General features: G+C 38.1%; 1 protein-coding gene and 1 long non-coding RNA gene across 44 annotated transcripts in view; one reads left to right on the top strand and one right to left on the bottom strand.

The window, feature by feature from the left end:
- Nucleotides 1-24,427, bottom strand: part of LOC116235935 (uncharacterized) — a 352,161-nt gene that overhangs the window by 2,471 nt on the left and 325,263 nt on the right. For 5 of the 6 annotated variants that reach the window (XR_016468421.1, XR_016468418.1, XR_016468417.1 and 2 more), the window contains one exon: nucleotides 948-1,026. This is a non-coding gene — a long non-coding RNA (uncharacterized LOC116235935). Of the gene's footprint in view, nucleotides 1-947; nucleotides 1,027-1,507; nucleotides 1,650-24,427 lie in introns of those variants that run through there. The other variant, XR_016468422.1, reaches the window with a different exon arrangement.
- The window catches only part of ZNF804A (zinc finger protein 804A), a 455,187-nt gene that overhangs the window by 427,853 nt on the left and 2,907 nt on the right, over nucleotides 1-24,427 (top strand). For 30 of the 38 annotated variants that reach the window (XR_004168445.2, XM_090144346.1, XM_090144335.1 and 27 more), the window contains 3 exons: nucleotides 1,331-1,492; nucleotides 2,156-2,385; nucleotides 10,051-13,505. The gene's annotated coding sequence lies outside the window, so the exon portion shown is untranslated. The other 8 variants (XM_090144331.1, XM_090144323.1, XM_090144318.1 and 5 more) reach the window with 8 other exon arrangements.

Raw genomic sequence — 24,427 nt, 5'->3', positions numbered from 1 at the left:
AGTTAATGTAGTCTCAAAGTAATTAACTGGCAAAGAAGCTACTTAGCGCTATCTGGGGTATTGCAGTTATACTGCAGCAATATCTTTGATTTCACTTTATGTAATATAATTTATTCACTTTTTCCTCTACCGCTATATAAAGTCTTAATGGGAGAATGCTCTCAGTGTTCCTCGGGGGAGACACCCTGCTGGAGGGTGAGCTCACAGACCACTAGGCTAAACATTGTTCTTCTGAGATGTCCGGTATTTCCCAGCCTCGAGATGGATTATCAAGGCTGTTTTCAGAGCTCTGTATCAGAAATTCATCTCATATTTGGTAATAGCTTACAAAGCAGGTAGCTCCAGTACTTGGAGACCATAACTGGATAACAGGGTGGCTATGGAGATGGGAAGTGTTTCCCTCCCAGCAACCAGCTGTTTTGTGTGGTGTTTGGGAATGAGATGTTACTAAACCTAAGAACAGCAACTGTGCTTTTAATCTCTTTTGTTTCTAATGCGTTGGAAACTGGGAAGGGTAAAAAGGAAGAATGGAATAACTTCAAGATTTCAGACGCACAACATTTGGTGAGAAATCTTTAAAGTGTAGTTTCTGTATTTATAAATATTTATGTGCTTCCACAAACAAATTACAGGAAAAATATGTCAAAATACTTTATTGAAAGCCTCTTGTCTCCCCAGAAGAAGGAAAAAAAAAAAAAGCTAAATATAAATCCTTTAAAAAATGTTTGTAGCGTGCTGTAAAATATTGTTGTAATCCTTATTGATATTTGCAGTCTGGGAGCCGTGAGGATTAATCATGCCTCTAATTTCTGAAGCTATGAATAAGCAAAGTAATTCAGTTGAACTTTCATTGACATCTTGCCAGCGTATGTGCTCATTAATGTGATTTGTCTGTTAGGCACATACTTTAGCAGTTAATTTAATACTTAAATGCCAATAAAAATTACCTATATGGTAATCGGTGGAATTACGTTGCTGTGGGTGGGAATGTCGTTCACTTACTGCTGTTGTGCCTCAGGATTGCTTCTGCAAATAAAAGGTATGTAAGAAACACCTTCAGTCAAATGATGTTAAAAGATGCAATAATTGATCTTCAGAAAAGGCAGGGAAAGAAGTATTTAAATCAGCTATGCAGTGTGGTTTTACCGCAGAAAGACCACGTGTTTATGCATGTTTCCCAGTCTGATAATGGAATAACCAGGTGCACCAAACAGTCCAGAGTATTTTCTACTCAACTGCAATGACGTTGGCAAGAAAGCCAAATGTCTTGATTTGTGTTCTGCTTTAGTCTTACAGATTCATGACATCTGACAATCTTTTTTCCTAACAGTGATGGGAGAGAGAGAGAGAGAGAGAGATCTCCCTTGCTAACAACTGCCAAGATGCAGAGCATGCTCAGACTATACTCAACAAAGCCATGTGTCATGCTGATCATTGCTGTGGGTGCCAGGTTGCTGACACAGATTGCAGCCGAAGAACGTTATTTTGAAAGGTAAGTGTGGCTAAGTAGCCTTTGCAACTGACGTTTTTCTACTTAAAGCCAGCCTATATTGTCTTGAGGTAGAGTCATCTTTGGAAATGTCTCTGGAATGTTATGTAGCACTGAGCAGGTGGAATTGACGAGCAGATCAGTGCATCCATTGAAAAGCCTGAAAAAGACAGAGATAGATGGGAGATGAGAGCTTGACACTGTGGGCTAATTCAGTAAAGCACAACTGAATAAATGAGAATTCCACTTCTCTTGACAAGTTTTCTGAGAGAGCGTATTCATTCCAGGTTTCCCAAGGTGAAGAGACCCAATCAGATGTATTGCAACCTAGCAATCATGGATGGCATTGCAAGCTCTTCTGCTTTGCTGTTTGCATAGAAGTACTGGTATATTGTCTAATAGCTTTTGTTTTGGCAACTTAAAGTTCCTCTAAGTTCAGAGACAAATGATAGCAAAACGTTACCTTGCATTTTTCCTGTTGCATCAGTATTTGCCTCACAGTGACGTGATATGACTTATGTCCAGGCTTACCGAGAGGGAAGAAGCCCACAGATATGAGTTATGTCAGCTCTTGCTGCTTGAAAGGAAGCGCTCCACACGTGACTAGGTAGTCTTAAGCAAAGGTAAATACAGCTATGCAAACTCCTTGATTTCTTTTGCTTCCAGTTTCCAATGTTGGTGTACAGATGCCCCTCCACAGCAGTGTTACTGAGACTGCATCAGTAGTGAAGACAAACGGCGTGTACAGACAAAATCGGCTGTCAAACTATTTCTAAAGTTGGTACCTAATCCTTAGAGGTTATGCAAATGGTGATGAGCAGAGAGTCTGTCGGAGAATGGCACTGAAAGGTCACAGCTCTGAGCATGTGCATTTCGCAGCCGCACTTGAAGGCAAGGTAAGAAGCTATCACTTGTTCTGTATCAAACATGCATGTGTGGGTTTGTGCGTGATGTTTTATGATTTGGCCAGGATGCTAAGCAAGGGTAATAGGGATACTCATGACAGTATTTATTTAGTGATGGTTATGTTTCCTGATATTTTTTCATTGTAATTAGCAGTAGAGAAACAGGCTTACATGTGTTTACACACCTTTGCACACCTTTACATGAGCTTACACACATCAACACACGCTTACACCTGCTCACAATCATTTGCATGCCCTTGCACCTCTTTATACATGCTTACGTGCACTTGCATGTGCTTACATTGACTTACACATGTTTACACGGGCTTTCACAGGTTTTTGTCAGAAGCTGAGTGGCAGAACTAAAATTGTGGTTACATTAAAAGGTCCGTTCCAGAAGTACAGATTTCTCAAAGCTTTTTTTCTATCACATTTTTAGTAAAATAGTTATTCTGAAAGCTTGTAGTTTAAAACTGGCACACGTAGGGAAAAAAATGAGTTTTTGAGATAATTCTAACACCCAGTTTAAGGGTTTTATCACACAGGAGTGCTAACAGATATTTTATAGTATTTCATACAGTCAGAAAAAAATAACAGGGAAGAGACAGCTGACATTTTTGTCCTTTATACATGAGAGATCCTATAAAATTGCCACCATCTACTAGTAGAGACAGCTAAATCAATCCAAAACTGTTACATGAAAATAAGTAGCAATTCCAATCAGGAACAGAAAACAAATCAAAAACCAGAATGTGTGGTAATTCTGTAGCCAATTCAAATTAGTCCGTTCAAATCACAAATATTTAAAAAGTACTTGCTCTAATTTAAGATGGAAAAAATCCAGAAATAATTATTAACCCTTTAGTACTGTAGCTGCTGTCAGGCATATGCTTTTAATCAGGTGTTGCTGTTTTGGTATGGCTTGAACTCATACGACAACAAAGGCTAAAACATCTCACATGCTGCACTGCTTACCCTGCTCTTCTGAGGGACGGGGTAGGTTTAAACACTGACAGTGTTATTTCTCACGTTACCTCTTGATCAGATCTCCCTGGTTACACTCACAATATTAACATGCTGCTGAATACAAGATGGTTTTAACAATTACTGCAAATAGGTGCTACCACATTTCAAGGAACGTCTCATAAATTGACTGTTAAAAAGCTTATGGGCCAAACAACTTGAGACACCTGAGCTTCCCCATGTGAAATTCTTCACACTTTCAGATTGTTACTGTCACTGTACCTTAGTCCCACGTAGGTTATTTATGCTATTATATGGAGGTAGCATAGTAACCATTCCAGATGGAACACAAGCGAATCTAAAAAAGGTTCCCATCTCTCAATCCTCAGAACTTTCAGAACATGAGCTATCCAGAACATAACAAATACTGAAAAATATCTGTTTAATGGAAAAGAAAAAAAAAAAAACAACAAAAAAACCCAGAACAGCTATTTTATAAAATAGTCATTTTGGAATCCTGAATATACAATTGTTTGGATGGCTTTTACCTTGTAGAGCATCTGCTACTTTTCTGTATGTTTTAAGTTAGTCCTAATGAGAAAAAGAGTTTCTAGTCTGTCCCTCCGATGTTAAATATAAATAAGGAGCCATTCCAAACAATACGAAATAGAATATCTTTCTCTATTGAGTGTAATAGAACCAATTTGCTGCAATTGTGTCATTAAATGCCAAATGCAGCTAGTATGAAAAATGGGAGCAGCTTGGCCATTTTTCTCTGGTCCTGTCATCTGAACACAACTGCCTGCAAGAAGGAATACCGTCATCCATATGCTTTCTGTCAGGCTGCATGACAAATGCAACAGAGTCTTTGTGCTTCCAGCAAATATACAGAGAAAATGATATACAAAGCCTCATTTTGTTCTGATTTTTGGAGAGAAGGCATTGCACAGAAAAATGTATCATCTGCACATTGATCAGCATATTCAATCATTGCAGCTGGGAGCTTTTTTTTCTTTAGGAAAATATACTGTTTCACATTTCAATTCTACAGGCTTTGAAGTCTAACAAAATATATTTTTGAGTCATGGGGGCAAAATGGTCCTGTGATCTCCATCCAATCAATTAAGATCTAGGCAAAAAACCACCACGATGATCATGGATTCATAGATCACACATTCAGCTTCCAACACTGCCATGACAGTGAACCAGAGACCACAGCCAATCAATTAAGATCTAGGCAAAAAACCACCACGATGATCATGGATTCATAGATCACACATTCAGCTTCCAACACTGCCATGACAGTGAACCAGAGACCACAGCCAATCAATTAAGATCTAGGCAAAAAACCACCAAGATGATCATGGATTCATAGATCATACATTCAGGTATTTACACTGCAATGACAGTGAACCAGAGACCACAGCATATAAATTGAGATCTAGGCAAAAAAACACCACGATGATCATGGATTCCTAGATCATACATTCAGGTATTTACACTGCCATAAAAGTGAACCAGAGCCAGAGCCAATCAGTTAAGATCTAGGCAAAAAACCACCAAGATGATCATGGATTCACAGATCATACATTCAGGTATTTACACTACCATGACAGTGAACCAGAGACGACAGCATATAAATTGAGATCTAGGCAAGAAAACCACCAAGATGATCATGGATTCATAGATCACACATTCAGCTTCCAACACTGCCATAACAGTGAACCAGAGCCACAGCCAATCAATTAAGATCTAGGCAAAAAACCACCACGATGATCATGGATTCATAGATCACACATTCAGGTATTTACACTGCAATGACAGTGAACCAGAGCCAGAGCCAATCAATTAAGATCTAGGCAGAAAAACACCAAGATGATCATGGATTCATAGATCATACATTCAGGTATTTACACTGCCATGACAGTGAACCAGAGCCAGAGCCAAACAGTAAAGATCTAGTCAAAAAAATCACCAAGATGATCATGGATTCCTGGATCATACATTCAGCTTCCAACACTGCCATGACAGTGAACCAGAGCCACAGCCAATCAGTTAAGATCTAGGCAAAAAAACACCAAGCTGATCATGGATTCATAGATCATACATTCAGCTACCAACACCGCAACGACAGTTTACTGAATATGGTCTTAGGTTCACTAATATCTATGAAAACACCAAGCATTTGTAGATCATAAATTTAGTTTACTACACTGCAGTGACAATGAACCAAGGACCACATCCAAAATACTAAGATCTTTCCAAAAATACTACTGAGATGATCATGGAGTCACAGTTCATACATTCAGCTTACTACATTGTAGTGACAAAAAAACAAAGACCACAACCATTCAACTACAATGTATGCAAAATACCATCAAGACAACATGGATCACAGATTCAGTTTATACACTGCAATGCTAGCAAACCAAAGACCACATCCAATCAACTAAGATCTGTGCAGAAAAACTACCAAGATGATCATGGATTCACAGATCATAGATTCAGCTTACTAAATTGCAATGCCAGTGAACCAAATATGAGACCCTATCAACTAAAATCTGTACAAAAAACTTAGTACGCTGATTATGGATTCATAGATCATACATTCAGTTTCCTACATTATAATGGAAGTTTACTGGATGTGGTCTTAGGTTCACTAAGATCTGTTAAAAAAAAAAAAACAAAAAAAACCAGAACAAGCTGATCATGGATTCGTAGATCATAGCTTCAGTTTCCCACATTGCAATGACTACGAACCAAAGACCACAGCCAATCAACTAACATCTGTGCTCTTGATGATTTCTCCATTTGCATTTTACTTGCCTCATTCTGCAAAATAAGGGTCCTACAGAAACATAAGCTGATTGAAAAATATTGTATAACAGTAAATGTACTGGAGAAAATCAGTAATGTTATGCTCATCCTAAAAAAAAAGGTGATGTCTTACAACAGCATCCCTAAATCCCACAGAATGATACAGTAACATGTCTGGTTGACCAGAGAGAGTATAGATAGCTAGAGGGTTATCTTTATGCTTTTAGGCATCTAAATCTAAAACACATTAATGCTAATAAAATAATTAACCTTTTAACTGATATTTCATGTTTATCACTCAATCGCTTTCTCTTCTAACTTCTTTCAAATTTGTGAAGTAATACACAACTATTGATATTCAGAAATATTTCACAACTGCTAGGTAACTCTGGCAGCAATCACTCTTCCAGAAGAACACCACTGAAGTAGGAGATGCTAGTGATTATCTTATTAAAGGGACTATTTTTGAAAAACTCCTCTAAAATCCATATGCACAGTAACCGCTATTTGCAAGAGAAAATAGTTGCCCATGTGTGCAGTTGTTTCCGATGAATACTGAAATAGACATCTGCATAGACAAATGGATGCACATGCCAATTTCCTCCTAAGCTTTATAGACAGAGTATTGATCCAAAAACCACAAGAGCTTTTTGGAATTATTCCCATTCATTTCAGGGATTTTGCCCACAGATGTTATTTCCAATCTTACTCCATTGCTCTTTTTTAGACTTATAGCATAGTAAACCTGATATTAAATCAAGTTTTAATACTCTAAGCAGGGATAATCTCAAGAGGAAAACTTGATAGTCTCTAAGTAAGCAAGCACAAATCATTAGGTATCTTCTCCTGCAGTGGATATTTCCAAGCAAAGGTCAGTCTCACACACACACGCACAGGGCACTGTGAGCAGCCTACCTGCATGTACCACGTTCACATCAGTGGTCAGGTCTTGAGTAGAGCAAATCCGGCCAAGCAGGCAGCAGTAACCTCTGGAACTGCTCAATTAGCACAGGAATGGATTTGCCTCTAGAAAACCTCGTTTACTTTTTTTTTTTTTTTTTTTTTTTGCTTAAGTCATGGCAGTTTAGTAAGATGAGAGATGAGTTGTTCTTCTGGGCTTGCTGATTACGTTTTGAGCATCTTTAATTCACATCAGATTATGCGCAATACAGAAGGGTCCAAAAGGGATAGTTTATAAAGGAGATAAATTTATATAGAGTAGCCAAGCGCCTACTGAGGGACAGTACAGCCATTTATAAATGTTTAGAATTAAGCCACAAAGAAGGTATAACAAATAAACAAAAACAAAGGAAGATAAAAACCAGGAACGCATGATGCTTAGCAGCACAGCCAGTTATAGAGAAAGAGGCAGAATCTCTGTAGGAAGTTCTGTACCAACAGATACTCATCTACAGTCAGTCAAAGTCCACAATCTCAAACGTTGTTCATGAAGTATCAGAGGATAGTTAAAAGGTTCAAATAATAATCTTTCTGGGCATATGTTTCTGATTTTCAGTTACAGTTTAAAGCAAACATCTACAAATGTATGCTTTTCCTATCTATTAGAAAGCCGTATCTGGTCAAAGTAACAAAATAGTTGATAATTCACCAAAATAGGCATTACTACATTTGAAGCATCATTTTATGCTAACAACGTGCTTAAAATGTCAACTCTCTTTCATCTCTCTATAGGAATTGATTTCTATCCCCCCTCCTGTACGTTTATGAGCACTGATGTATATAAACGCATGTACATGACGTATGTACCTTGTGCAGGGATTACGTGGTGTAATCCTTTCTTGATTTGGCAAACAGGTTTGATTCGGTATAGTTAAAATATTGAGACAGATTCCAAGTTGCCTTCCAATTCCACCCATTTAAAAGGAGGAAATATTCCATTGCTTCTGTTCAGGATACAACACCATCAAAAAGAAAGATTAAGCAAACTTTTTAAATATTTCCAATGAAACTTAAATCACTCTTGTGACGGTTGTTCCCTCCCTTAGCACATCTCACTGGACTGCTTTATAGCCAGATGCTGTGCCATACACTGGTGCTTTTTGCCACATCCCATCAGCCACAGCTGATTATTTCCACCGAGCTCAGCTTTACTGTAGTATTCAACGCTCTCGAGATACCTCCGAAACACTGCATCTTTCACATTCATACATACTCTCTTTTAATTACAGACAGGCTTAGATCAGAAGCTCATTTTAATCAGTAGATATTATTTAATCAGTAGATAGGGAAGAATTTTGTCTTATTTTAGACAAATTAAGGTCTGCACAATAAAGCAAGATTTAGGAGAGGGAAGGCCATGTTGCTTTTTCCAGTTTTGGTCAACAAGCACCAAAAGATTCCAGCATACAGACAACTTGGGCTTGCACTCAAGCTTTTCCACAGATTGCAGGAAATGCTCAGCTTGTGCAAGGAGACTGTCACAGCATCTCTAAACAAAAGACACCTGCTTGTTTGTTTTTTTCTTTTAAGAGAAATTAAAATCATATCCTTTAAAGAATTTCTCACAACTATTGCACATGCTTTTCCCCAGGCTACAGAAGATGTTGCACAGAGATCACCTTTGGAGTATCTAAATACTATCTATCAGTATTCTTCTTGTCAAAATTCTTCTAAAAGGTTAATAACAAAAAACAAAAGCTACACTGCTCACCAGTTTTACACTTCTGGATGCAGATAAGTTTGAAAGAACAGAAAAGGGTTAAGAACAGAAAGAAATAGGAAGAGAAGTGAACAATGGATATTTCTCCACGGTTTATTCTATGAAGATTTTGGTAGAGAGTTAGTAAATTAATGTATATGATGGGAGTAAGAAGCATAGTGAATCTTTTGGAAAAGCAGTATTTTACTGCTGTGAATTTTTTGTCTTAATTATGTAGGGCTAGTGTGAGAATTAATTTGTATTAAACATGTGCCTACGCTTTTATTATACGCTCTTAAACTATCAAATTTATAATCTCTAGAGTACAGAGAAATAACTCTGAATAATCCCAGTTACAACTTAACTTCATCTTGGTGGAACTGCTAAATTCTGAAGTAGTTATTGCCTGTATATATTGAAAAATAAATGAGATCTTAATCACTTCTTGTAATCTTTTGCTTTCATAGGCAGCAAATACCATAACCTGTATGTAACACTGTGTGATTTATGCCTTATCTCCTACTCAGTTATTAGATTTGCTCTCAGAGAACAGTGTTTTGTTTTCTAAGTATGCATAAAAATAGAGTGGAACATCAAAACAAATTTAGGGTTTTGTGTAATGCTTCTGGAAAACTTGTGGTTACTTTAAATAGTTCTGTTATTCTCATAAAATCATAATCATTCCCATTTTCAGTTTGAATTAAATGGAAAATGTCAAGTCTCATTTTCATTGAAATGTCTTACTTTAATGTGAATGTGACCAAAACAGGCTTTGAGCGTAGATAACTGCTTAAGCTATAAAACATTTCAAGTACAATACTTACGTCTTTACTGTAGGCAGAGCCTACAGCACTGCTGCTATTCATTTATCAGCGTATGTAAAAGTAATGAATATATAGGAGAAAAGTTCCTGGCTCAAAACAAACTCTGAAAAGCATGATTTTACCCTGCCTTTTGGCTGATAACATCCAACTTTCGTTTTGCTTGCCTGTTATTTTGATCCTACGCAATGAATTCCCAGATAAGAATTTTACTAAGCAACTGACTGAGAAAACTTTCAAAACCAGTTACTCTGACCTTGCCAATATAAATGGTAGCAATTAATGTAAAATTTAAATTTTTATATCCTCCTTTATTGTTGTTGCCCTGCCCCCATTCCTTTTAGTGGTGCTAGTTATTTTTCACTTGTCTCAGAAGTTCATCTCTACTTTTTGCAGACCAGCATGGAGTAACTGTATGAGCTGACGCTGTACGGCTGATGTAACAATCAGAATGACCATTTCAGCCTGAGTTTAAGGAAAGACTGTTCTACGCACTGTGCTGAACACCACCTGATTCCATAGATGAGAGACAGTGCCCAAAAGTAGAATGTGCTGACAGCTACAAATCAGCTAATGCATTTTTAGTTTCTGCGTAACATTAGGATTTCTCAGCAGATAAGGAACTAAGAAGCTATGCAATATATATTACTGATAATGAAGTAAGAAGTTATGCAATATGTATTACACAACTACATTTTCAAAGTTGTAAAGGAAAACTTGCATTCTGCATCACTTATCCCACTGCAACGTACCAGCATATTTCCTCTTTGCTGTGGGGTTCATTCAGTTAAAACAACCAACGAACAGCACGTTCTGAACTAATTTATGGAATTTCATTTAACTATTTCATAGAAGTGGCCCGTGTTCCACTTTTCATTATGTTAGACTACATTTTGCACCCTCAGATGACAGAGTCCGGGCTTTTCTCAAGATGATGAGAAACGTTTCAAAGAAAGTTGATAGTGTCCACAGAAGTCACAGAGATGGGCAAGATGATCGCATTCTTCATTTCCTAATTTCATTTACAGCCACTACAGTATAAACAACTCTCATAGTATCTTTTATCTGTCTGTTATCAGCCAAAACAAGATGATGACCACTACCTTTGTTCCATTAAATCACATCCTGCCATAGCTCTTTAAAGTCAAAGAAAGTTTTGCTATCATTGATATTAAAAGCTGCAACCCTTTTAAAGTTTTTAACATCTAAACCTGCAGGCAGATCTCCACTCCCTCTTTATGAAAAGAATGGGAAAAATCAGGTTGGAAATCTTAAAAAAAAATAGCAGTTTTCTATTAAAATGGAAGTGGTTTTTTTTCCTGACAGGCTTATTCTCATTCCTTGACACTTTTACATTAAAAAGAAAAAACATTATACGTTTCTTTTTATTGGATTATTGTGGTCAATTAATGCTTTTTAACACTGCAACTAATGCCAAAAACATCTACGTTGGACCTAGTAATTATGTAAACCAGTAATTTAAGCTGATCTGCGCAATGAACTATTAACGTATTTCTTACTGAAATTGCATGTAGCTAAGTATTTCTGGATAAACTAAGATATTATTTTCAGGTTTGTTTCTTTCCAATGCTTATCCTTTATTAAAGTATTTGATTTTCCTTCTAAAAGAGCTATAGTCCTATTCTGTTAAATCTGTTAGCTCAGTGCGGTGCTCATATTATGCTAAAACTCCATTGTCCTGATACTGGGAATGAGAATCTATGTAGATTGCTCCAAAAGTAATGCCTCCTATTTATTTCCAAGGAAACTACAAGAGACACAAAGTGCACAATCACACGATTTGTTAGAGCAAATTCTCAGCTACAAAACACTCTTTTTCAACATGGCCACCACCACTAGCTATGCATTTTCACCAGCAATGAACAAGAGCCTGCGTGCCTGTTTAGAAATATCTGCATGGCTGTCTCGAATGTTTGTTTTCATGTTACTGTCACCACTGCTGAAACACATCACCCACCACCTGCCTGTGCTCACATCCACTGTTTGGTCACCATAAGTGTCCAGCAAACGTCAATGAATGTCAGTGGATAACATTTTTGCTGCACGGAGGAGTTCAGTGACACACCTTTGCTTCATCTGCACTTCCATGTCAGATGCCATTCTGTCAGCCTGCCTCTCTGCTGCCTTCTGTCACACAGCAACAACAAACAGCAGAATATTTGCGAAAGGTTTGACCTCTACTGGTATACCCCCTTCTGCCTCTGAAGTCACGGGCCAACAAAATAAAATAGGAGGCATTTCCTTTGGAGCAGCCCTCATGCAGTGCAGGAAGTCGGTATTATATCTAAGGAATCACTTGAGTATCAGAATCAATTTTTTTTCCAGTGCAGCTAAATGCAGTAATTAACAGGATACGCAAAGATATGCCACCTAAGGTCGCATTCATCCCGTTACACATGGAACAACATACTGAAATACAAACACCTCACTAAATTGCTGTATGTTGGACACACCACAGAATAAGGAGAATTCTATTTTATATTTTCTAAAAGCAAAGTTACATTCTAGAAAATGAACCTAACTGAATTTTTGGTCCATATATTTCAAAACTGATGAATATTTCTCAAATTTTCATAACCTGTGGTACTTACTTGCAGTAACAAATACAAAGATACATGGTCCAGACCCTTTATCTATGAAATAAATTGACCTAGAGAGTCCTGCTTTAGCTTTGGACAGAGAGTACAGTGAGGCAACTCAGTCCCATTTAAGACTCTTGCAATGTTCTTTTTTTGGTGCATGTGTGTAGAATTTTAGATTTCATTGCTTTTCTCTACAGTTTTTACACTGTGAAGAACGTTTCTGGAAACGTCCTTATGAAGATACTACTAAAGGTATACCAAAGTGGGATGTTCTGGATAACATCCTTATGACCAGAAATCACACACGCTGCCATCACAAGATGGTGTTGTTTTGTTTTTTTTTTTGCACGGGTGACATCTTTAGCAAAGTAGTTAGTCTTTAAGAAAAGGAAGGTATGAAGACATAGAGAGAAAGCCAAGTCGTGGCAATGGCTGGCATTACGCTCACAAAAAGGGAGATGTTAGACTATCATAGATTATTGTTTTATTTACCCTGTGTTTTCCTATCAGAGTGCTCGGAGAGAGATATTCGCAGCTAGAAACCTACTTCTCTTTGAAAGAGATTCTATCTAATTGCTTATTTTTATCAGTAAATTCTTAAAGTCTCTTAAGGCAGCTAATAGCAAACTGTTAGGAAAGCAGACACAATAGAAACTATGCTTCTTAAGTGAAAATAAAAGCATGCTAGTATATTCAAAACCATAGTAGAGGGAATTAAAAGGAATATCACAGCATACCAAGTGCCGTTACCACGAAGTTAACATTGAGCATACCACAGATGATGTTGAAACACTGGACTGTGCTGAGCACAATGCTTTCTTCTTTCTAACTATTCAGAGTTCTTTTCTGTCCAGTCATGTATAAAATTCCACTTCGTATTAAGCTCTTATGTAGCATGCCAATAAATAAATAACAAATCCCCCTTGGCAATATACATTACCTTGCTCTGAATTGCTATAAATTTTTCACATAATTCAGTTGCTGTCACGTTCTGGGAACATACAGACAAACTGTTCACTGTACAATCATTTGCAGCACAAATCATCCGTTACACCCATTCTACTGAGAACTCTTTCTCCCCATACACACACATATCAAGCTTTTGATAAATTTCTGGGATAATTTTCCCTGAATTCACTGGATTTCAATCCCTTGCTATGTCTGAGTGGTATCACTTGCTATCTTTAAGTCCTTTAAAATGCCGAGAGGTAGGGAAGCATATTTCTGAGAAAGTGGAATCCCTCCAAGTACTTTTGTGATGCAAAATAAACAAAAATCAACAGAATTCAGAAAGAAGCCTCTACTGTTTTTCCAGTAATAGGGATTCCATTGGAAAAAAAAAAAAAAAAGAACAAATCTAGAAAAAAAAGTCTTGCATTACTGGTGCATTTGAGAGCTCAAAAGCAACATGAATACAGCTCAGTTGTCGGAGTGAACTGAGCTCTTTCCTGTAGGGAAGATCATATACCTAGCAGAGTACCTCCAAGAGAATACATCTCATTCTTTGTTCCTTTGCTCTATTTCTGTATCTTGCTCAACAATAGCAGTTTTCACTTTCACATCTCATTGTTGGTTGGTTATTTTTTGTTGGTTTTTTTTTCTCACAGTACATGCATTCACCACATACAGCAGCTTCTGCTTAGAGTAAAAGACCTTCAGTGCACTGCTCCAACCATTTCTGTCTCAGACACATCCAGCACATTGCTTACTCCAACTACACTGAACTCTCTCTATAACCTACTTGCTCCTTTGGCACTGCTTTAGAGGAGGAGGTGACAAAGCCTCTGAGCCTGTGCAATTTCTTTGCTTCAACAGCTCTTCCTTGAATATTTTCAATGCCTGTAAATCAGACTCTTCTTGCTCTGCTTTCCTAACATAAAGGGAAGGAAAGGAGAAGATAAAGATGACTCTCAGAAGTGCTGAGAATTCATCAGAGTTGGCGACTTCAGGTGCTCTGCTGCTCTTAATATCACTGCCAAATTTATGGGAACCTGAACTGAAAATGCAGATCTGTACACCTGACAAGTAGGTGCAAACAGGACTCACCAGGTAATCTGTATTTACTTATTTCTTGCTTAGTAGTTTTGGCTTCTTACGGAGCTTGTGTTCATCCAACCACACAGAACAACTCAGGTACTCCCTAACTCAACAAGTTCAGACCACGTACTGTAATCCTCCTGGCTTTCCAAATCCATAAAACACCACATAAATTACTGCACAAAGGTATTGTGAGAGTAATTACAAAAACAAAAGATTTGTAGAACATCTGTAAGAAAAGCCAATTCTCATTTGGAGTAACTGTTTTCTTGCCTATTGATTTGTAACCACAGCATGAAATCCAGAAACTTAACTAAGCATTTGCTTTCCAGGAGGGGAGGATACAAACACTGGAAGCAGCATTGTTCACTATATAATTACTCGCATTCAAAATCACAGATAAAAGCTTGACAGTGTAGGATGCATGCTCCAGCACACTGACAAATTCTTAATATGAGTTAAATCTGACACAAAAAACTAACATCTTGTGTTGGAGCCACATTGCTCAGGCCAGTGGGGTTGTCAGTGCCCAGGTCAAAAAACAACAAAAAACCAAAGCAAGGACGGTCAGAAACACAAAATTAATATAATATTTCCTCCCTTAAGAAGAGTCCTGGAGAGGTTAACTGCTGGCACCCTTATAACAGAATGGCTAAGTAACACCTATAAGATCTGCTCCTTAAATATAAATTAGTTATATAAAAATAGCATTAAGTATGTGTTTTATCAAGATATATCTACATTTTATAGATATTAATAAATTAAATATGGGTATATAGCCTACAGAAGACATTTTATATTCCACAACTTAATTTCCACTTTACACCTGATATTTAGAAAGAAAAAAGACAAAATGGCAAGCCCTTTTTCCTAATTAGATACAACCCTAAGCATTGTTTTCAACAGCCAGCTCTGTTATTTCACACCCAGACACTTGCTCTAACTGGGGGCAGGAATAAAGCACAGAGCTGTCGAGCTTAAATGTATTCAGGAATCTTATTTTTTCTAAAAGTCGTAACGGGGAAATGTAACCTGCCCTTTAGCTTCTAGTTCTGTAAAATTGCTGTCATAATGCTGAATAATAGCATTAAGTAGTCTCTGTGAGATAGTGCAACAGTGATCTTAGGCACTGGGAATGTTACGGCTGTAGTTGACTTTCACACCCACGCTGCCAGACTTCCACAACAAGCAGTGTGGCCGTGAATTAGCATGAAATTCAGAGTGGCTCTCACCCCTACAGCGTGAAGGAATAATTCACAGCTCTGAGCCTCTCCAGATCCTGAGAGCATCAGGCAGGAGCCCCTGCAGACCCAGCCTGGCAGACGGACGGCTGCGTGCACAGCTTGGGCTCACCAGACGGGCGCATGCAGTGTGAGAATGCAGCTCCAGTGCTAAGTGTCACTACTACACTGATATCAAGAGCAAAATTGTTTTTTCTCAAGTCTTGGGGAAACACCAGCTCCCTAATATGCATGCTTTCACCTGTAATCAATGCCTGTCATGCAAATAGCAGTTCTGCTCCTCAGTGAGGCTAAAGATATTATTCTGGTGAAACAAAACCACGTAGGGCAGTGTCCATTTGTGTTTGGCCTTGCCTCAGTGTCACCATTTTAATAGATAACAACACCTTGCAGGGAAATTCAGAGAATTGGGCAAGAGCTCCAAGATGATCAAGGTCAACCATCAACCTGACCTACCATGAGATGTCTGGAGGTGGCAGTAAGGGACACATGGTGAGTTCTTGCACATTCTTGCACCAACAAGAAAATAAAAATTACACAACTGAAAAGTGTTTTGCAAATGGAAGAGACATGCTATCCCGCTCCAAGATGCAGTAATTTTCATGGTAAAAGTTTCCAAAGTATGATAGCTGGGAGACTAATCTTTGTAGTCCTGCGGTTTTGATTTTCACAGTAGCAGCATTTAGAGACTGTTCCTCTAAATGGTAAAAGTGCTAATAGAGACATACCAAATTTCTGGTGGTCCCTGTTACTATGGTGAATATCACTACCTGTTGACAGAAAGCAGTAGTTCCACTGTGACCAAGCTTTTGTTGAAAGGTTCTGGAAGTTCTATAAGAACGTAATTTTGTTTTCCCAAACCACTTGCACTTGCCAGAGAAGTAAAGTCTATGACACAATCTCTAGAAATACTAGCTGACATTCACAGTTGCTTTTCAGTGAGTCCATTTTGCAAAGAGACTCAGTAGAGGTCAGTCTCCGATGAAACAATAGAAGATGGAGTTAATGACTCACATCTGCAATTTTGAATTATTCAGCTAACACTGGAATACTAACCACAGGCACAATAAACAGTGGCTAATACAAGTTATGCATGTTTTATAAGGGAAAACTGTACCCTCTGGAGTATAACACTCATTTCTGAAAAGAGCAACAGTATTTTCACAAGCATCTAAGACCAGACTGCTTTCTGCAGTGAAACTTCTCACTGAGTTAAACAGGAGTTTTATCTAGTTAAAGTAGACAGAGTCCAATCTATCAAACACACATGTCTACTTTTAAGTCTTAAAAACAGGTGGAAATTTCACCATCACGATCAACTGCTGATTCCCTGCAGCTTATGCAACTCTCCTTTGCAAAGACACATTCACAAGGAGTAACATGTTGGCCACACCAGTATGATCACAGCTTTGTACCACTGCAGGGCAAGGTGTCTTGATGGATGCCTGGGATCAGCCAGGCTCTCCTCAACTGTTCATAGCTTTCAACGCCCCTCAATTGTTCCCAGCTTTCAACAGGGAGATTATGGGGTTACTAGAAGGGGCTAAATGTGACCAAAGTACCTTTTCCCACTGTTGGGAAGAGAGTCTAGTATGGAAATGCCAAACAAAACACAGAGGAACTGAGAAAATAGAAAATAGCAATTACTGGACTGTGCATAATTGAGCACAATTTCAGGCAACTCACAGGCAGGCTGCAATCTTAGGAAACCTGGGCACTTCCAATGTTCCAGTCAGCCACTACCTTCTTCCGATCTCTTATAGCTGGAAAAACATGTACAAATCTCACTAGCTTTTTCCTTAGTTATCCAGGAGAGCTTTCCAGTGAACTTGCGGGGGTGATGTCTCCACTGCTACCGGTCTCTGTGTTATTAATATCAAGCTTGCAAGACAGAGAATAGTAAAGCAAACAAAGTAGGATTAACAGCTAAGCTCCAAACATCCACAGAAGTGCTTGGCATGAAATTACAGTCTGCAAAGGCATAATATAAGGTGAAAAGAAAATTTCACTTCAAGTAAGTGACTCATGAACACCTCTGATGATGGAGAGAGGCATCAGGAGAGCACAGCCACAGGCCGTTAGCTCCAGACCTGTTTTTATCTAAATCTGGCAAAGTCAGTATTTTTGTAACTGACTGTGCTACACTGAAAGCGCAGCTCACTGAGCTGTTAGCCATTTCCTTGCACTCCTCATCTTCTATAACTGTTTCCCTATCCTTAGCTTGGGAATATAGTACCATGTAACATCGACCTGCCAGCAGAATATTTGTTCCTCTAAGGAATAAGTGGCGCTACTTCTAAACAAAAAAGTCTCTACTGAACCGTTACAGCTGCTCTTTTAACTCCATTACAGAGCAGTCAGCCAGGAACAGAAGATGACTTAAGGCAGGAGAACTCATGACCCACCAGGAATGCTACCTTATTTCCAGCTGTGGAGTTGTGACCCCTCAGGAGCTGAACCATTTAAGAAGTGCCCGGCTATCACAGAATCTGTCATCCGAATGCTGCTCTCTGTCTTCAGAAGAGCTCTTTCATTCACAAAGATACTAGCAGGGAGTTCAACTGCCATCTCTCTGTCATCTCTTGCATGGCGGTTCTATCTCTTCCAGTTAATAAGGTTAAAACACAGTCTGACAGTAAAGTAACACTGAATTAAAAGTGAGACTTCAGTTATTGCTATCCCAGACTTTCTGCTAAATGCACCACCTTCTCCTCTAGACTTTACTTCAAGGGAAAGACTCGAAATGTTTGGAGAAATAGCATCACTACACTCACACTGCACATCCCTGTCCAAACCTTTTCATCCAACAAATGAATGCAAATACCCATGAAAGAGGCCATAATAATTTTGATAAAGAAACAGAGAATCGGCAGTAAATGACGGTGATGCACAGCACAGGAAGCGCTAATATATTTTATTAAAAATATTATTGGCGTGCTACTTAGGGGTTAAAAGGTGTCTCTCAGTAGATTTCATATTCTCTTACCACTCGCAGATTCCCCTGAGCTCAAAACTTCCCATATCTCACTCATTTCCACTCTCACTAGTTTTCCTGCCTGTTCATTCTTCCTGCAAGAAGGTCCTCAGGGCTCCCCTTTCAATATGGCAGGTTTTCACAAAAACAGTATTTGTGGCCTGTTCATGTGACAATCCATGCATTTCTGCAAAAATAAGTGCCCCAAAACAGCAACACCACATCTGGAAGATGTAGAATACATTTCTGTCAGTACATCCCATCTCCTCACTTCCCCAGGCTGCCTTTAGGGTCTTCTTAACCCTGCCCTCTTCAGCAGGCTCTCAGGTAAATGAGACACTTGCAGGGATGATGTTACAGAAGCAATAAATTACGTTTTCCATTATTCTAAACATAAAGATGGATGAAACTTTTAAAATTCAATGCATGGATTTGGAATTAGTAACTAAGTTTATGATCAACTCTGAATGGCCCGGCTCTCTTCAAAGTTTCAGTAAACTCCTGCCAGTTTTAAATTCCCTATGTGTAAATAAAACATACACTTTTCCCATAGGTTTCAGCTGGGAGTGGGGAGTCCATACCATAAAGATGCATTTGAACTGATTTTGCTCATACAGGACTTGTTTGCTCTTCCGAAGAGCCAAAAAATTGGTTCACTAGTTTTTTAACAACCTGATGGTTCCTTTCCAAATATACAGAAAAGCATTTGCTGCAGGATGCCTTTGCTCAATCCTACAGAGCAAAAAGAATTACAATGTACGAAGTTAAAAATGGAGATTAAAAAGAACATAAGCAGAGCTCAAATTAAATGAGTCTCTTATTTTTTTTATTTTTAATAAAGCAAGGTGGAATACCGGAGCCATGGCAGGTACTATTGGGAGATAAGAGAATAAAGCCACTGCAACCAGATCATAAAGAATATGCAAAGAGGTATCCGAGGTAAAATAATTTAAGTCTATGAATCTGGAAGGATCGATAGTACTGGATATGGACAGAAAATGAAAACAGTGGCACCTTATTTTTGTTGTTAAATACAAAATTCTCATTTCCAGATCATTTCTTCCTACTGGAAAGAACACACAACACCAACTCATATTTCTGACTCAAAAAACAAACAAACAAACAAACAAAAAAACCTGATAAAACCATTTTTTTTTTTAAATCTCAAACTTAAACCTTCCCGTAAAGTATAGGTAAATACTGTCTTTTAAGTGTCCCTTCATCAAAAAACAAATACATTGCTGAGACTGATGTAACAGTTCTTACCATCTATTTGGCATTCACATACAAAAAAAAAAAAGAATCATTCATCAAATCTACAGCTGTGACCCATGGCTCACAGCCACATTCTTCCCCTTCTGTCCAACACAAACTGTATAATACTCATCACCATTGTAAACTATTATGGCAGATCTGCTAAATGCAAAAGTTGGGCTGGTTGGAAATTCTACTGGTACACAAAATACCTTTACAATATATTACACCTTCCTATTTCGATTAAACTTACTACTTCATATTTCAAGCAGAGGTAAATATTCCCTTAGTGGGAAAATATTGTCTATTTGTATAAGACTTAATGACATAAAGTAAATTGCGCTGTTGGTTTGAGTTAGACATGCAATACACTTCAGTAATGTGCTATTTCCTTCTGTATATGATGCAATTCTAAGGAAAACATGATTAAAAAAAAATTGCTTGAGATTTCCGTTTATTGCTTTAAAGGTTATTACTCACATCAGCTTTGTACTGTTTTTCTCCTCATCAATTTCCATTATCATTTTGATTCAGAGTAATTCTCTCCTTGTAGGTTTGCCCAACAGATTTTAAGTGAATGTAATACTCTGATTAAAAAGAGAGCAAAATAAAATAGAGGCCTGCTGATTCCAAATGTTCTGAAAGATAGTTAACAAGATCCCCATTTCACATTTTCATTGAAAGACATTTTCCTTGAAATCTCTACACGCAGTCTTCTCCAATCATTACCATAAGTTAACTTCGCCCAGGAATTTTTCCTGTTTATTAGAAACTGTACAGAGAGATGCAACCAATGCTTTCCTTTCCAATGTTCATTTTCCAATGTAGCAAAGAATGTTTGCCTCTCTAACAAAAGAATATTAGATATACGAATGCCAAGTAAACTGCAGTACAAGAGAAATAGAAATCAGAGCTGTTTGTGCTTCAGACTTCCAAAACACTTGTTGAAGAACCAGAGTGGCTGGTCCCACGTGTTGTATCACTTGTTCACCTAAAACTGGTTCCTGTGCAGGCAAGAAACTGAATGAACTGAGGGCCCTCTGATGAGAAACTATTTTCTACACAGACATAAAATGATCTATGATGCTTTTAAAACAAGTCTGTTAAGAATAGCTCTTTACACTTACTTTCACCTTTCCTTAAATACTAATTACTATTCAAGACAAGATTTTAGGATAACAATATGTTAAGCAGAGATGTTTCATTTTTTACTTGCCGAGTCTTGCCTAGCAGATTTTCTTTGAGTTTAGTCTGACTAGAATTAATTTCTTATTCAAGTTGTTTATTCAGGCAGTTTTTACTCCTTTCTGCTCAGCTGCCTAGAGTAAGGCACTCCAACAGTACTGAATGTCTGAATGTACTGAAGAGATAAAGGTGTATTGTCACCATATCACTGTACACTGCTCATTACTTGATGGACTAATGACACTAAGTCAAGTATATAATGCAGGTACTCTAAGCATATGCAGGCAAAGTTAGTTACTGAAAACATAATAAAAGATAATAAAACAACTATGACAAACAGTTGTCAGGAGTGCTGTAGATGGGATTGGTCCATCTTCAGCTGAGGTGTACAGTCTCCTACCAACATGAGAAGCAGCATCTATCCTGGAGCAGAACAAGGGACCATCTCAACCTGGGCTCTCTGCCTGCTATTAGCCAGAAAATGATGCATAGAAAAGATGCAGAATAAGACTGATAGTTACAATGGCTTCCCCAGTTATGTACTAAGCATCAATCATTCTCAGCTGAGGCACGAGGTAAAGCTATCATTTACTTATCCACTACAAAAAGAAAAAAATGAAAATTTACAAGAGGCTTTCCACAACAGAGAACAAAAGGTTTCGAACTAAATGAGTAAATAAATAAGAACCGAGACACCACCCTGGGAAATGTAATCGTTTCATTATGTCTGTATCTTAAAGTTCTGTGTGCCTGTATGCGTGTAGAATTATAATAAACTCAGAGTCCAGAAAATAAGCTTACAACTAATACCAAGCTGGCCGTTTTGGGGCAGAGAGAGGCTACTTTGCAATTCCTTACAGCTGTAGTTCTCCACAACAGTTATTTTCTGACTCATGCAGTAAAATTTGGGCCAGCTCACTAGAACTTGCCATGTACATCACTGGAGGACCTCCCGTGGAGCCTTCCAAACGCCTGTCCAGGCTGCTTGCTACCCTTCGGAATTGCAAATCATAATTCTCATGCCAGTTCCACCTTAATAAACACTGTTTTGTAGATTGCATTAAAGCAGCTGTGCTGCATAGTGCAGCAGAATTTTGCAGTGTCGAGAGAGCTAGAAAGCTCTGTTATTGGTGAGCATCTCTGAAACCTTGTGAGGTTTCAGAGATGATAAGGTTGGGAATTTCTTGCTTATTTCCAGTCAGGTTTCTGTACCTGGCTGCTCTAGGGTGAGTTCCACTTTTCACTGCAAAAGCACTTTATCAGTTCAGATATACAGTTTGAAGGACTAATGCTGCTTCTTAAAGGGCAGTTACACGTGGAGGGGAAAAACAAACTGATTCACTGAAGGTAGCACTTCCCTAATTCCATCTGCAAGAATCCAATCACCTCTAGCTGATGCATTCCTTTACTACATGTAGACCCACTTCTGTGTTTCAGCAGAATCGCAGTTTAACCTGAATTCCTTCTTTCCAACTTAATCTTTTGTCTATTGGAAACACACATGAGTAAATACAGCTTCCTAGTCTAATGCAGAATTCTGAAAGGATTAAATAAAAATCTGAGCAAACATAATATTGTTATACGTTTTCACAAGAAGGCTGATGGATTATTAAGTGCTCTATGGTTTTTGAGTAGGGAAGCAAGCTAACTTGGGACATGTCTCAGCTTACATTAGCAGGATTTTTATACGTTTGCCTCATCAACTGGATTATGAGAAAGAGCAAAGTCTTTTAGAGAGAATTTTTTAGGTTCCGCAACAGCAAACCTAACATCTAAAAATGAAAGCTAAAAAGATTATTTCATATATGAACAACTAGCAACATGCAGTCATTTATAACTACTAGCTGAGGTTTCTGTTACCCATCTGAACTCTCCTCAGACCAAATGAAAAAAAAAAAATAGCGAATTCATGTTTATTTTAAGATAGAGGTAAAATGCCTACCTTAGGAAAAAAAAAAAGAATGCGATATATCAAAGCCACAAGAAACATTAGTGGATGTAGCACATACATACATACCCACTGATAAACTACTACCCAGAAAAAATAGCCATATTCTTTAGCTTTCTGTATTCAGGTACCTCGCATGCTTGGTGCAGTTTGAGATGTAACCCAACAAGTGAGCTTTGGGCACCAGCAGATAAATTCTTTTGTGGGATGAAAGAAAACTAATTACTACAGACACTTCTATGCTGGAGCAGTTTTGGGGCTCCAAACCTGACTTCTGATAACACAGCTGCTAAGTGCATGGGATTCCCTTGCTCAGTGCTCACTAAGCGTCACACGACCCTACAATTTTACCACAAGCAACATTTTTGCAGACTTCCATTCAGTTTGCTCACTAGTTGCATGAGATCAGACCTTAGTGCTCCCACGTGGCATATATTCTTTAGGTGACTTGAACATTCTGTTGGGTAAGAAGTTCTTCAGCTTAGCTTTCCTGCAAGTCTGTTAGGATTATGTCCTTTCCCTTCTTTTAGCAGGTGCCAGGAAAAAAAAGAAAAAAGAAAAGCAGGCAACTGCTCATTTCTTTCTGGTGCTTTGCTGTGTGCTTATTCTCTTTTTAGTTTATCTAAAATCCGTGACTGCTAGGTAACTCTCCCCAGATATGAAGGAAAACTTTAGTGAGCCATAAAGAAGTCTGGAATTTAAATTTGTTTATTTTGATTACCATTAATTCCTAGTGTGACCATCGCTGCTCACTGCAATTTAACACTACTGCACACTTTAATACAGCTTAGGCAGTAGGCTCCAGCTCCAGTGAACAAATGACCATATTGAATGGCCCGTTCAAGTCACTGACTTTTCCTATTTTTTCTTGGTCACACAGAGTACCATATGTAAAGGAGTGAAGCATTAAATTAGATGATGCTCAGAACTTGTAAGTTTCTTTTCACACTGCCAAGCTACAGAAGCTGAAGTGTAAGCGTTTGTTGGGTTAAGAATTGTATTCATTTTTTCAAAACAGAAACATTATGGTGTGCACATTTGCTCAACTTAAGGGAAGATTTCTTAAGGCCAAGAGAGAAAAACTGCTCTGATCTTGGGGTTCCAAGTTGAATCGGAGCAGGTTGTTGATTCATTAATGATGTAATTAATTAGAATGAGTGAGCTCTAACCGCAGGATTCAATTCAACAATAAAACAGCTAAACCAAGCTATTCAACATGTACAAACAGGTAATACCTGTAATTTTCTAAGCACTCATGAGTAAGCAAGCCCAAGAAGTCCAAAACACACAGAGCTACATGCACATACTCAACTGACATGAAGTGATTTCAGGCAGAATGCTTCCTATCCCCAATGCCTTCATCCCTAAGCAAAATATACCTGGTAATATATTAACCATCATTTTCCGTAGTTTCATTTGAAACGGTGACATGTAGCTGTCACTTTTGCAGCATGACATTTTTTACTCAGATTTGAAGATATGAGTAATAACACAAACTTGATAGGTACTTGATAATGAAAATTTTCAGTGT

Source organism: Phasianus colchicus, chromosome 7 (assembly GCF_987193195.1).
Source record: "Phasianus colchicus chromosome 7, bPhaCol1.hap1.1, whole genome shotgun sequence".
Taxonomy (NCBI): domain Eukaryota; kingdom Metazoa; phylum Chordata; class Aves; order Galliformes; family Phasianidae; genus Phasianus; species Phasianus colchicus.
Note: the sequence above shows the minus strand (reverse complement) of the source record. Positions and strands in the feature narration are given on the sequence as shown.